This window comes from Rousettus aegyptiacus, unplaced genomic scaffold (assembly GCF_014176215.1).
Source record: "Rousettus aegyptiacus isolate mRouAeg1 unplaced genomic scaffold, mRouAeg1.p scaffold_m13_p_7, whole genome shotgun sequence".
NCBI classification, from domain to species: domain Eukaryota; kingdom Metazoa; phylum Chordata; class Mammalia; order Chiroptera; family Pteropodidae; genus Rousettus; species Rousettus aegyptiacus.
In genome coordinates, this window is record NW_023416310.1 from 44670886 (window position 1) to 44685705 (window position 14820).

At 36.5% G+C, this 14820-nt stretch overlaps 1 pseudogene; it reads left to right on the forward strand.

The window, feature by feature from the left end:
* The first annotated feature begins 14124 nt into the window (after positions 1–14124).
* LOC118606328 lies at positions 14125–14243 on the forward strand (annotated as a pseudogene).
* Positions 14244–14820: the final 577 nt, after the last annotated feature.

The following is a 14820-nucleotide window of genomic DNA, read 5'->3' on the forward strand; positions in this document are numbered from 1 at the left end:
CAAGGTAAATGAAATGAAAGAAAGTTAAAGTTTCATCTTTTGTTAATGTAAAGTCAATAGTAAATGCCTAAAACCAAATAATCGAGAAATAGCATTGCAAGCAAGCTAGTCAGAGATATGGAGAAAAATATCACTAATTCAAAGGGTTTGCTTCCAGTAAGTGAGAAATGGAATGGAATGAGAAGACTGCTATTATTATTATTATTATTATTATCATCCTCCCCTTTTTATAATTGCATTTACTGAGATATAACTTATATACTATAAAGTTCTTCCATTTAAATGTACAATTCAACCGGTTTTAGCATATTTACAGAGTTATGCAACCATCACCACAATCTATTTTTAGATCATTTTCATCATCCCAGAAAGAAACTTGTACTGCTGTTTTAATAACAAACCTTGTAGAACTATTTCAATTGTTAAGCCATAATAAAATGAAATGGAATAAAAACTAAATTTAGAAAAGAAACAAAGCAATAATTAAGAGTGGTTTCCTCTTGGAAGCAGGACTTGCAGAGGGTGGCGATGGCGTGAGAGACGTGAAAGACACGAGCTTTTTATTGTCAGCCAGAATTTCTGTAACATTGTCTGTTTTTGATTTCAACCATGTGTACATGTTGATCTTATGTTATCATTTTCTTTAAAAGTTATAGTAATTTTTTAAGCACGAACTTAATGGAAAGTGAGAGGTTAAATTTAGGGCAGCATTTGTGAAAACCCTTCAAAAGTGAGAATTGTCATTCTGGCATCATGGCAAACTTGAGCAGGAAGGGGCAGCATCGAGTGAGTGATTTGGGGACTGGACAGCCCAACATCTGAGGGAAGGGTGGCCTCAAACTGGGAGATGGGGCTGTCCTCACAAAAGAGGAGCTTTTTGAAGATCCCTGGGGCACAGGGCCTGGGGTGAGTCCGCCTTTGGTGTGGAGGCGGCAGAAGGCCACACCTCAGAGCGTACAAATGTCATGTAACCCCCATCAGAAACTAAGGACAGGGTTTGTGATGTGCAAAGGTGAGCATCTATCACCCAGGAGGAAGGAGAAATGTGGCCTCTGTCATCTCAGACACATCTTCTCTCCCCAGAAGGCAGTTGCCACTCCTCCTGAGACTGGGCCTTTTTTTTTTTTTTTTAAATTTTGCACTTTTCTTCACTCTTAAAAATAAATAAATAAGTAAGACCCCAAGTTGGACCTTTTTTTAATGCTAAAAACCATGCTGGCCACTTAACCAGCACTCTCGCCTCTTCCTTAAGCTCTGTTTCTCATCTGGCTGCAGAACGAAGCAGCCATTATTCTGCCAGCAAACTGTCTCTGGGAAGAAATGAATGGAAAATGTGAGGAAATTTCCTACCAAAATCCCAAAGAATCCTTGCCTCAGCATGACCAATGAAAATTAGCTACACAATGAACCACACTGGGGAAAAAAAGAAAAACAGGGTCGTAATTCCTCAGTGCCAAATTTATAGCAAGATCTCTCTTCCTGGAACCCAAAGATGTTGGCATGTGAGGGACAGAAGGAGTGAATTTCATGGTCTAAGGTCCCTATAGCAGGGCCGCGATGGAGGGGAAGGACTAGTCACCCCAGAAACTATGAGGAATTTAAAGATTTGGACTTGGTACTGACGGTGGTAAATTGTTCTCAGCCTCCAGACCTGCCCCCAGTCATTTCTAACTTGTCTCTGAGTATAAACTGTGCTACCCCTATTCCCAGGCCGTCAGAGTTGCAGCTCTTGGGAACCCACTGGGACTACAACACAGATGTTCCAGCAAAGCTTATTTCATTGATTCTGTTTTTAAACCAGGACACCTGGGTGAGAGCCTCATTATAAGAATGGGACATAGGACAGCCGAATAGGAGCCCTTACTAGGAGGGAAGGCCAGGTAAGAAGATGTGGGTCTTGGCTTTGGGCGACACAAGTAGAACAAATAGCAAGAAGGAAAATGGAGCATAAGTGATACAATGCAGTAAATAAGTAAGAAGAAAAATAATAGAAAAGTAAAATGGTGCCATGATCTAACTTATTTTTCCTTAATTTATTTCATTTCAATCATCGATAGCCATTTTATCGTAAATATGTTACTTGAAAATAAGAAACTTTATATGCAATGTAAATGTTCAACTGAAGTACTAAGGGTAATTTCAGAATATTCTTAGTACATAATTATACCCAGGTGAGCCTCTTCTTCTAAAGGCAACTTTGAAATATGAATGTCTCACTTTGATCCTCTTTAGATGATAAAGAAATGTAGTGCAGAATTTTGGGGATCATTATATCTGGATCGAAGTCTTGGTTTTGCCCTTCATTGGCATTCTGACCTTAGGGAAGTCACTTCACATCTGTGAGCATCAGTTTCTTCATCTGTCTTATGGCAGCAGTAACAAGAGCTAACACTTTATTGATCATTTTCTATATGCCAATATACTACACTCTATATGCATGAATTTTTCATTTTCATGACAAATTTTCATATATAATGTTATGGGTTGAATTGTGTCCCCCAAAATTTATGTGTTGGAGTCCTACCCCCTGGTACCTCAGAATATGACCTTATTCAGACATAGGGTCATTGTAGATGTAATTAGTTAAGATGGGGTCATACTAGAATAGGAGAGGCCCCAAGTCCAACATGGCTGATGTCCTTATAGAAAGGGGAAATTTGGACACAGAGACATGCACACAGGGATAATGTCATATAAAGATGAGCATTACGCTGCCACAAGCCAAGAAACTCCCAGAAGTTAAGAAAGAGGTCTGGAACAGCTGCTTCCCTAGAACTGTCAGAGGGATCATAGCTCTTCTGACACCTTGATCTCAGACTTCTAGCCCATAGAACTGTGAAACATAAATTTCTGTTTAAGCCAGTTTGTGATACTTTGTTACAGGAGCCCTAAAAAACTAATAAATAGATACTATTATTACATTTCCACTTTAAAGATGAGAAAATCAAAATGCAAGATCCGAAGCTCACACAGTAAGTAGCTGAGCTGGGGTTTGAACTCAGTAATAATCTTTATGTTATCCTAGTGGTGGTACTTAACTTCCGAGGATTGTCATAAGAACCAAGTGTGATAATTCATGTAAAACATTTAGCTCTGTGACTAACACATATTAAGTATTCAATGAATTAGCTATTGCTGTTTATTATAACTGCTTTATGTTCAGAATTATACACTTAATACTCGTCACAAATTATTCACTTTATATATCATTATTCCCATATTATAGATAAAGAAAGTAATAGAATTTGTGACTTGACAAGAATTTCAAACCAATTCTGTCTTGTTCCAAAATCCATACTTAACCATCTCTATTTTCTAATTATTAATCTCCATCTAACTCTATTCCAGAAAAGAATTTCAATAAGCTTTTGTTGGAAAAAATCCAGCCAGGCTCACTGACTAAATCATGGTAATTCTTTCAGAGAGTTATGAGGCAGGTCAAGATGGCTCTCCAGCCTTGAGATGAAATGGGTCTGGCAGGCCCTGACGCTACTTGAATCTCTGCAAGCATAAGTAATAGTTTGCAGGGATTAGAAGGGAACCAGAGCTGGCTAGAGGATCCTAGCAGAGGATATAAACTAAAACCTATTATGCCATTAAAAATAAACTGCCAGAATTGAGTAAGAAATAAATCCTTCTATTATAGGACTTGATAAAAAATTTCTTAAATAAGACCCACAGGGCACAAACAATAAAGGAAAAGATTAATAAATTTACTGAATTAAAATTCTTAAAATTATTTAAGCAGAGTAAACAGTAACAAAGAGAAAGGCCTAGGAGATGCATTTGAAGTGAGTATACCCAGTAAGAGCTGGTATCCAGAAAACATTTTTAAAACTTCTAAAATCCAGAAGAAGAAGAAAAAAGAGCCTATCTGGAAAAACTAGGCCCAGACTTTGAGGTCTTTGCCAGAGCTATAAGATACAGGAAAGTTTGCCTTTCACGTTCTATTACCCACAAAATGTGTGACGTTACCCAGGGGTGAGTGTGCTTATCCTGCAACCCAGCTACAGAAACTCCAAAGTGTGAACCAGAATGTTCTCTGCAGTATTGTTTGTAATAGTGAAAAATAGAAACAACCCGGATGGATAAATAAATGGTGGCATATTCATAGAGCTAGTGGTATCAATGTGGATAAATCTCATAATATGATATTGAGTGAGGGAAACGAATTGTAGGAAGATACATTATGCCATTTCTACAAAGTTTATAAGCACTCAAAATAATTCCATATATCATTTAGAGCTAAAAAGAGTATGTGATAAATTTATAAACATATTCAGGGACCTGATAAATGCCAACCTCAGAACTAAAGAGAGCGGTGGGTAATAGGATACAGAGGAAAATATAGGATATTTTAAATATTTTTTTTGTTTCTTAAATGAGATGATACATATATGGGTATCTATTAAATTATTCTCTAAACTTTTAGTAAGTCTGATATATTTCACAAAAAAAGGGAGGGGGGATTTTTCTAGTAAGAATCCTAGGGGATTAAATTATCTAGGTGGCCAAATAACATGTCCCTTGTTTATATCCCCATCTCAAAACAATTTGGCACCCAGTCATAAACAAAAGTTCCTTCGCGAGAGATGTGGGATCCAGCATCATATGCCAAAGGACCCAAGAAGAGTCTTGCCTACTTGTGTGTTGGGTAATGGACATACAAACCTCAGTCCTGCCTGTGGACCCAGCAGCAACCTAGTAACCAGCTCTGGCTCTTCTCAGTCATGGTCCAGGGGCCCCTGGAAAATACTGTCTTAGATAATAACCCGCAAACAAGAAAGCTTGGAAGTGCAGGAGTCCCACAAAGAAGTTTCAGCCTACTATTGGAAAAAAGAAATATATGAGTTTGGACACATTGGAAAGGTCAGTCAGTAAATCATGGAGGAGATGAGTGCTATTTCAAATGTAAAGACAGCAATACAAGACATTAAAGAACATAAAATATCAAGAAAATGTGACACTACCAAAGGATCACAATAATAGTCTAATAACCGATCTCAAAGACATGGAGATCTGCTATTTACCCAATAAAGATTTTTTAAATAGCTGTTTTAAGAAAGCTCAATGACCTAAAAAAAAAAAACCCCACAGAACCAGGTAAACAATACACAAAATGAGAAGTTCAACAAAGAGAAATCATTTAAAAATACAAAACAAAAATTCTGGAGCCGAAGAATACAATAAAGTAAATTTAAAAAAAAAAATGCAATAGAGAGCATCAATATCAGAATGGGTCAAGCAAAAGAAAATACTTGTGAACTAGAGGACAGAAAACTTTGAAATTATCCAGAGGACAAAGAAAAAAGGAATGAAACATAGTGGGAAAATCCTATATAATCTATGGGCCACCATCAAAAGAATGTTCCCAGAAGGAGAAGGGAGGGAGAAGGAAGTGGCAAACTTATTTTTAAAAAATAATGGCTGAGAGTTTCCCATATCTGGAGAGAGATTTGGACATCCAATTTCATGAAGCTAAGTCCCCAAAAAACTCAACAAAAATATATATTGTCCAAGACCCATTATAATAGAACTGAAAAATCAAAGGCAGAGATAATCTGAAAAGCAATAAGAGAAAAGAAGCTTGTAATTTATAAAGAAGTCCCCATAAGGCTAGCAGGAGATTTCTCAGCAGAAACCCAAGAATGGGACAATATTTTTAAAGTGCTGACCAAAAAATCTTCCAGTCAAGAATACTATACCTGACAAAGCTGTCTTCCTGAAACAAGAGGTAAAGACTTTCCCAGACAAACAAAAGCTAAAGAATTTCATCATTATGAGACCTGATGTAAAGAAATACAAGGGAGTTCTTCAAGGTGAAATTAGAGGACAGAACATATAATAGGTCACAAAACAAGTATTTTCAAATATAAGAAGATTAAAATCATTTTAAATATGGTAAGTGAATGAAAACAGTATGAAACTAGAAATCAATAACATGAGGAAAAGTGGAAAATTCACAAAATGTGGAAATTAAACAATATACTCCTGAACAATAAATAGGTTAATGAAGGAATTAAAAGGGAAATCAAAAAAATATCTTGAAACAAATGGAAACACAGCATATAAAGTTTATAAGATGCAGCAAAAGTAGCTCTGAGAGGGAGTTTATAATGATAAATGCCTGCATTAAGAGAAAAGAAAGATCTCAAATAAACAATTTAACTTTACACCTCACGGAACTAGAAAAAGAATAAACTAAGCCCAAAGATAGCAGAAGGAAGGAAATAACAAAGATTAGAGCAGAAATAAATGAAATAAAGACCAGAAAGAAAGAAAAAAAAACAATAGAAAAGATCAGCAAAAGTAAGAGTAGGTATTTTAAGAAGATAAACGAAATTGAAAAATCTTTAGCTAGACTAGCTAGTAAAAAAGAGAGAAGATTCAGATAAAATCCGAAGTGAATGAAGAGACATTCCAACTGATACCACAGAAATACAAGGATTGTAAGAAACTACTTTGAGCAATTACCAGCAAATTGGACTACCTAGAAGGAATGGATAAATTCCTAGAAATATGCAATTTATCAAGATTGAATCATGAAGAAATAGAAAATATGAACAGATAAATAATCCAATAATGACTGAGAAGATTGAATCAGTAATCAAAAATCTCCCAACAACAACAACAACAAAAAGCCCAGGACCAAGTGATTTCCCTGTGAATTCTACTAAACGTTTCAAGGAAAAGTAATGCCAATTCTTCTTTGACTCTTCCAAAATATTTAAGATGAGAGAATATTCCCAACTCATTTTATGAAGTCAGCATTATCCTGATACCTAAGCCAGATAAAGACAATACAAGAAAAGAAAACTACAGGCCATCAACTCTGATAAATATAGATGAAATATTCTCAACAAAATACCAGGAAACTGAAACCAAAAGCACATTGAAAGGATCATCCACCATGATCAAGTGGTACTTAAGCCTGAGATGTAAGCATGGTTCAACATATACAAATCAATAAATGTGATAGACCACATTAAAAGAATGAAGGATAAAAAAAAAAAGATCATCTCAATACAGACAGAAAAAGCATTTGTCAAAATATAGCATACTTTAATGATAAATACTCTCAACGGATTGGGTACAGAAAACATATCTCAACATAATAAAGGCCACATATGACAAACTTTTATTTTACTCAAAAATAAAAGGTCTAAGGCTTTTCCTCTAATATCAGGAGCAAGACAAGTGCGTCCACTCTCACCACTCCTATCCAACATAGAACTGAAAGTCCTAGCCAGAACGATTAGCCAACAACAACAACAACAACAAAAGTTATCTAAATCAAAAAGGAAGAAGTAAAATTGTCTCTGCACGTGATACCTTGTATATAGAAAATACTAGTCTCTATCAAAAAACTGTTAGAGCTAATCAACAAATACTATAAAGTTGCATAAAACAAAATTAACACACAGAAGTGCATTTCTGTATGCTAGCAATGAAATGTCTGAAAAAAATAAAAAAGAAAGAAAACAATCTCATTCACAACAGTATCAACAACAATAAGATACTGAGGAATAAATTTAACCTAGAAGGTGAAAGATTTATAAAACAAGAACTATAAGACTTTGATGAAAGAAATTGAAGAAGACACAAATACATGGAAAGATAGTCTAGTTAATGGATCAGAAAAATTAATATTAAAACGTCCATACTACTGAAAGCCATCTAAAGATTCAATGCCATCCCTATCAAAATTTAAATGGCATTTTCACAGAAATAGGTAAAATCATCCTAAAATTTGTATGGAACCACAAAAGATCCTAAATAGCAAAAGAAATCTGGAGAAAAACACAGCTAGAAGCATCACACTTTCTTGTTTCAAACTATATTACAAAGCTATAGCTATCAAAATAGTACAGTACTGGAATAAAAATAGACACATAGATTAATGGAACAGAATTGAGACTCCAAAAGTAAACCTTCATTTATATGGTCTACTAATATTTGACAAGGGAGCCAAACATACTCAGTCAGAAAAGGGTAGTCTCCTCAATAAATGGTGCTGGGAAAACTGATAATCACGTGTAGGAAAATGAAATCTGACCTTTACCTTATACCACTTACGAAAACTAACTAAAATGGATTAAAGACTTAAACATAAGACCTGAAACCATAAAACCTCTGGAAGAAAATATAGGGAAAGTTCCTTGACATTGGTCTTAGTAATAATTTTAATATTTTAATATGACACCTATTTATGGACAAATAGGCTAATTCTCTACTTTCACTCTTCCAAAGTATCCTGCAGTGAACTTTCTTATACATAAATATGAAAGTTTCCCTAGGATACATAACTGGAGCTGGAATTGGTTAAGTCAAAGTTTCCACCTCTTTAACTATAATAAATAAGGTTAAATTTTCCTAAAAATTGGTGTGTGAATTTACATTGCCAACAGCACTAATGAAGAGTCTCTTTCCCCACATCCTAACCACCACTTAGTGTTATCAGACTACTTTTTTGTCCATCTAATTGTGTGAAATAATTTATTTTATTTTGCGTTCTCCTCATTACTAACAAAGTAAACTTCATATCATCAATCTTCTTTTCTCTAAATTACTGATTTTATTGCCTGTATCCTTACTATTAATTTTCAAGATTTTTTGTATATTCTTCACACTAATTCTCAATTAACTATGTGTTGCAAATAGCTCCTCATTCTCATGTAGTCAAGTTGATCAACCTTTCCTCTTAATTTTTTTGTCTATTTTGTCTTGTTTAAAAACAAGTTATAAAGATGTTTTTCAACATTTTCTTCTTAAAATCTTAAAGTTTTACATCTTACATTTATATTTTAATCAAGCTAGAAGTGTGTGTGTGTGTGTGTGTATGTGTGTGTGTGTGTGTGTGTGTGTGTATGTGCACACACAGAGATATGGTAAAGTTGGGATTCCATTTTATCTTTTTCCAGAATTTATTTTCCAAGAACAATTTATCTATATCTATCTATCTATCTATCTATCTATCTATCTATCTATCTATCATGATCCTATGGGGTTTTTTTATTTAATTATAGTTGGTATACAATGTTATCTTAGTTATAATAGTTTAAGGCATACAATATAATGATTTGACATTCTTATACCTTACAATGTGGTCACCCCAGTAATTCTAGTAATCCTCTTTCACTACAAACTTATCACAATATTATTGACTATATTTCCCTGAACAAGACCAGTTTATTAGTCTGTTTTTTTTCATGCTGCTTTGTAATGCTACCTCTTTCATAAGTCAAATTCCTAATATACATATGTCTGTTTCTATACTCTCTATTCTGTTTCATTGGTAGATTTCTCTATCTCTATGCCACTGTGTAATTACTCTAGCTTTGTATAAATTTTTGGAATATGGTAGGGCAAGTCTCTCATCATCATCATTATAATGATGATTATTTAAGATTTTTTACATATTTTTACCTTCCTTCTATTGTTTGAATTTTTAAATTTTGTCATTTATTGTAACTTTAATTTAATTTGAACAAAAATTGACATTTTTTATGATACCAAGTCTTTCTACCCATGAATATATTTTGTCTCCAACTACTTAGATATTATATTGTGTCTTTCGATAAGTTGTTTTGATTTTTTCCCCATAATAGTCTTTTGCTTTTTATTATATTTATTTCTAAGAATTCATAGTTTTTTGTTATTGTTATTATTATTGTAAATAGTGCTTTAATTAAATTTACTAAATTTTGTTACTGTTTTGATTTTGTCTATTGATCTTGTTTACAGCAACTTTCTAATCTCTGATTATTTCTAATATTTTGCCTATGGATTTTCACAGATGTTCTATGTTGGTCTTCATGCAATTTCAAGTAATGAGGTTTTATTTCTTTCAATCTTCTTCTTTTTTCTACAGCCACAATATTCTCAACCCAGCTTCAAGTATCAACAAAGAATGGACTCTACTGCCTCTGTAGCAATATTGGAATGGAGCATGAGCAGGTACGAGAAGCAAAGCTAACAATGATTCATTACATTAATGGTAGCTGACCATCAGGCATATACTCTACCCAAGTCCTCTACCATGACTACTTGAGTTATACAATTACACAATTTTTTAACTTTCTTTTTCTATCTCATGACTCCACTCGAAGTCCCCATGCACTCTCTCCCACTGAATGATCTTATGGGACTTCTCACAGGAGCTCTATTGGTCCAGTATTCCCAGTTCTTTCCATTATCATGTCATTATAATAGAAAGAGTATTTTGATGTCCTAGGCAACCAAATTTAGTACCTTCATTCTTATCCTTATGGTAATCCTAATGCTAGCTAGTATTTTTTACAAGAGTGTATAAGCCATACTAAGCTTCGGTGAGTTGAAAAATGGAAAAAACATAATGTGGGCCTCCCATTTTCTCTTTCCAAGGTCTAACTTTTGGAGTTTTTTGTATTTGGGGGATTTTTGAGGGGAAGGGAGGCTGTCGTTGGGTTTTGTTGTATTGTTGTTTGATTTGGTTGGTTGGTTAGTTGGTTGGTTGTAACCTGTTTTCCTCAATATGTCTACTATTTTTAAATCTGAACATGAATGTAAATATGTTTTATTATCAACATTCCTTTATTCTCTTTCATGATGTGTAATTCTTGTACTATGTCTCTTACTTTCTCTTTTCATCTCTTTAACTGTGTAAACATTCCTATATTTATAGTCTGTTTCCGATGGGTGTTCTACCATCTCAAGTTCAGAGTTATTGGCTATCCTGCTTATTGTTTCTGTAAATTCTTGTTCATGGTGGATCTTTCCACCAAGAGTTTTTTATTTTTCCACTGAAAACTCATCTTCAACTGAGCTTGATTTTTCAATGGAAATCTCCTATGACCAGAGTGGTTTTCCATCTGCTTCTGCATGTGTCCCAGCAGCAACATAACTAGGACCACTCTTTATGTGCATGTCTTAATGTAGGGTGTCTGCAGCTCACAGACAGTATACATTCAGTCTCCAGAACCTCTAAAAACATCAGCTTGGAATTTTACTTTTTCACAAAGCACTTTTATTTTTTTCACCAAGAATCCAGGTGGAGGCAAACATTTTTGGCATCTTCTTGATTCAATGGCTGGAACTTTTTTTTTTTTTTCCTAGTCCTCCTTTTGTGTAGAGTCCTGCAATTGCTCCACCTTTTTGCTTTCTTGTCTAGGTCTCTATAGCACTGGCCCAGGTCCATAACCCTCATCTCCGCATGGGCCCTATCCCAGCCTAATAAGAGCACAGACAGACACACCCACACTCCTGGCTTGCCGCGGCACCACTCACCACTTCCGGCTGTTTTTCCATTCCATCTTCAGTTCCAGCAACTAGTCTAATTTGGTTTTCATTTTATCCCACATTTCTATGTGTTTGTAATAGGAATATTTGCACATTAGTTCACTCCTTCCAAGTCTCCTTTTCCTTTACAGAGGCCCTCAAAACCAACCAGGCCTTAAAGCCTCTTAGAGAAGCCAGAAGCAGATGTCTGTGGAATCTAGAGTAAATCCTACCTGCAGAAAGTATCTCCAGAATTTGGCCAGAATCTTGAGAAGAAGAAACTAGGCTTGTCTGATTACTGACTGGATAATTTCTGCTTAACAACCACCTTTCTGTTCTTATGCTCGGATGAAATCGGAATGCTTCTTCCCTGCCAATTTCAGTGGGTGAGATCATCCTTACAAAGTCCTTGGAGAGTCATTAAGTTAGGAATCTTTTATAAAAGAAATGCATGTGGCATGTGGGACTTGATGGATTGTCTTCTTGAGAAACAGTCTCAGTGGGGTCTCTCTGTTATTGTTGTTATTGTTGTTGCTTTAAGAAGAAAGCTACCCAGGTTTTTGTTTTTCTTTTTTAAAGAAAAATAATTCTGGGAGTTTGGCACTTTATGGAGAGAGAACATATACCTTCAGGGGTCAGCAGGCTGACAGGTCACAGATGAGCACTCTGACAGTGTTCCAAATTGTCTCTTTCAAATAGGATTGTGAGAAGGCAAGGGGAATGTCAGGAAAGAATAGTATGGAAAACAGAGCCCATATTTTAATGTTAATGACAGAATAAGTCATGACCTATAGAATTCCTGATGTCATCTTTCCATGATATTTCCTTCACTCCTGTTATTCAAAGTTAAGTTATGAGCCTTCTTAGAGTCATTACTGGCCTTGAGGAAAAGTTTGAGTAATCAGTCATCCACACCTGAGTGTGACTTTAACTCAATGTATTATCCATCTAGAGATGTTGTCTCTTGAAAATTATAATATCAGCGAGATAAAGATTTGCCTGAATCTATATGGTGCAGAGGGAGGACTCAAACAAGACCTTCCAACTCTAAAGCTCAAGCTCTTTCCAAACCCTACCACTGTGTCTTAGACAGAGTAGGCTGGAGATTCTTCTCTGGGCTATGAGGCCCAGCCAGGCCTGCAATCTTGAGCTTTCTCTGTCTAAGGACACAGCAGCTCTAGGCAGGCATCAGTGATGAACATGTCCAGATTATATTTCTATCACCTCAGCCTCTGAATTAAATCCTCACCAGTCAGATCTGTCTGCTGGGCCATAAAGCCATAAAGAAAATATGAATGGAGTTCCAGTCAAGATGGCAGAGGAGGTAAACACTGTGCTGGCCTCCTCTCGTGACCACATCAAAATTACTACTAACCTACAGAACAATCATCAATGAGAACCACCTGAAGTCTAGTCATACAGAAGTCTTATAACTAAGGATATACAGAAGAAGCCATATTGAGACTGGTAAGAGGGGCAGAGACACAAAACGAGCTGGCCCCACATCCACATGTGGTAGTTGAGAATCAGGAAGGATATCTCACTACGGAAGTCCCTCTGAAGGAGCGAGGAGACTCAGCCCCACGCCAGGATTCCCAGCCTGGAACACCAGTGCTAGGAAGAGAAGTTTCTACAACTTCTGGCTGTGAATACCAGCAGAGTTTATGGCTGAGCAAGATGGAAGACTGCAGGTAGCCCAAATTTTCCTTCTTAAAATGCCAGCACATGGACTTGCTTGCTGATAGACTCACTTACTCTGAGCTCCAGTGCTGGGGCAGCAGCTTGAAAAGTACCAGGGACATACAGGGAATAACTGAATTGTCTGAGTTCAGGACAAGGGCTAGAGAGGCAACTTCTTCCCAGGTAGAAGTGCTGACACATGGCATTGTTACTTTGTTGAGCATCCCGCATACCAGGATGCAGACTTAGGCAGGCACAATATCTGAGTCTCCATCAACCAGGTTAACACTGGTCAGTTTGCCCTGGTAATTCCCTGAGACTCCACCCCATCCAACTTGCAGGCTCTAAAATTTCTCAAAGGTTCACAAACCCCAAACAAGTAACATCTGACCTTGGCATACCCTGTACCTTTTGCTAAGCAGCCCCACACTTGGCAATAACAGCAGTCAGCCTCAGTTTGCACCTTAGTATCTCTCAGGCACGTCCAAGTCCAGCATGGGTAAAATACATCTGTGGATCACTTTGTGGCCCATCCCAGGAGGTCCCCAGAGCCAACATACCCGATGGCCGGTTCTAACCTGAGCTGGAGCACCACAGGGGGCCAAATCCGAGAATGTTATACCCAGAGGACAGACTGGGCAGACATCAGAATCCTACTAAAGTGAATCCTTCTCTGTAGGATCAGCCCCTGCACAACAGCTCCTCCACTGTAGTCACGGCCAGTCCTCAAAATCAATCAGCCTGCGGGTCAATCCTCCCACTGAAATGCAAACAGCAACTAGGGCTCAGCAACAACAGTAGGGCACACACATGTGGAGCTCTGGCTCATGTGACCAGGGAGACTGCACCACTGGGCCCCATAGAACATCTACTATATAATGCCACACTACTAAGACCAGGAGACATAGCAGCTCTATGTCTAATTTCTAATTACATAGAAATGAACACAAGGAGTTAGCCAAAATGGGAAGACAAAGAAACATGTCTCAAGTGAGAAACAGAACAAAGTTCCAGAAAAAGAACTAGACAAAAGAGATAAGCAATCTACCAGATGCAGTTCAAAACACTGGTTATAAGAATGTTTAATGATCTCAGTGAGAGCTTCAACAAAGAGATAAGAAATATAAAAAATGGAGATTAAAAACATAAAAAAGAACCAGTTAAATGAAGAATGCAAAAACTGAAATAGTCTACATTCATGCTACCCTGAACAAGCCCAATCGCGTCTGATCTTGGAAGCTAAGCAGGGTTGGGCCTGGTTAGTACTTAAATGAGAGACCATCTAGGAATACCAGGTGCTACAGACATAAAAAATAAAAAAATAAGGGATTGTAAACTGACAAGGTCCTTGCAATCTGTGAGATCAACCAAGGTTTTCCTCATTTTTTTTAAATAAAAAAACTGAAATAAAGAATATATTAAAGGGAATCAACAGTAGATTAAATGAAGCAGAGGATAAAATCAGCAATTTGGAAGATAAGGTAGCAGAAAACACCCAATCAGAACTCCAAAAAGAAAAAAGAATCCAAAAAATAAGGATAGTTTAAGGGGCCTCTGGGACAACATCAAGCATAACAACATTCACATCATATGGGGTACTAGAAGAAGAAGAGAAAGAGCAAGGAATTAAAAACCTATCTGAAGAAATAATAACGGAATGCTTTTCTAACATGGTGCAGGAAATAGACATACGATCCCAGGAAGCACAGAAAGTCCCAAACAAGATGAATCCAAAGAGGCCCGCACCAAGACACATTATAACTAAGATGCCAGAAGTTAAAGACAAAGAGAGAATCTTAAAAGTAGCAAAAGAAAAGCAGTTAGTTATCCATGAAAGAGCTCCCATAAGACTGTTAGATGATTTCTCGGCACAGTACTCTCTAA